This window comes from Choloepus didactylus, chromosome 8 (assembly GCF_015220235.1).
Source record: "Choloepus didactylus isolate mChoDid1 chromosome 8, mChoDid1.pri, whole genome shotgun sequence".
In the NCBI taxonomy this organism is placed as follows: Eukaryota; Metazoa; Chordata; class Mammalia; order Pilosa; family Megalonychidae; genus Choloepus; species Choloepus didactylus.
The window spans coordinates 63,540,400-63,541,305 of NC_051314.1; the positions used below are offsets into that span (position 1 = coordinate 63,540,400).

A 906-nucleotide genomic window follows, 5' to 3' on the forward strand; every position below is an offset into this window, starting at 1 on the left:
ATAATCTAAAGTCATTTTTTTCACCATGGGATATTTTTATTTCAGTAGATAGACTACAAAATGGCAAATGATTAAGTCAGTTATAAAGATTTTGTAGCATAATGAATGCTAATTTACCCAATAACTGTCACAGATACCAACATACTTCTATATTCAAGCCTAAAAGTTACTCCAGTACTGAGGTCATAACTAGCATGATTCTTCCATATGGTCAGTCTTCATTTACTGTATAAAACTGTCATAAAATCAGAAGAAACCTTAGCGAGTCCTTCCAAAATGGCATAATTTTCCAAATGATTTTCCTCTGGTTTCAGAGCCTGTTCTTTTCTTCAATCCTTTTTTAGTCGTTTGACTTTTGCAATATTTTCTTGATGTTTTTGTTTCTTTTTCTGCTCCTTTTCCCTGGCTTCAATCATCTTAGCCAATTTCCAGGACAGTAAAGCACTTGCTAGGATAAGTGGATTAAGTGCCAAAATCACTGTCGTAAGGAAGCCATGAAAGTCCTTTGCAGCTCATTCCACAATATGCTGAGCCCAAGCCTTTATATCAACCATCTTTGCAGTGGTCTTAGGAAAACTTATGCTTGATTCATGCTCTCTAATTTTGTCCTGGGATTATTAGAGAGCCAGTCATAATTTCAGATGACCCTTGGTTGTCTTCTTCTTTAGTTCTACCATACACTTCTGAGAGAAGGTTTAAATTCATTAAACCAGAGACCATTTCTTTTAATCCATTCTTGTGGGTGCAGGTCTGTTGTGGGTAGGACCTTTTGGTTAGGTTATTTCAATTTTAGATGTAACCCAGCTCATTCAAGGTGGGTCTTAATCCTTTTTACTGGATTCCTTTATGAAAGGATAAAGAACAGAAAAAGCTAAAAGAGCTTAGAGAGAAAAGTCCCAGTGATGC

The 906-nt window shown here is 36.0% G+C and overlaps 1 pseudogene; it reads right to left on the bottom strand.

The window, feature by feature from the left end:
- Window positions 1-329: 329 nt before the first annotated feature.
- Window positions 330-554, bottom strand: LOC119541249 (annotated as a pseudogene).
- Between the last annotated feature and the right edge of the window lie 352 nt (window positions 555-906).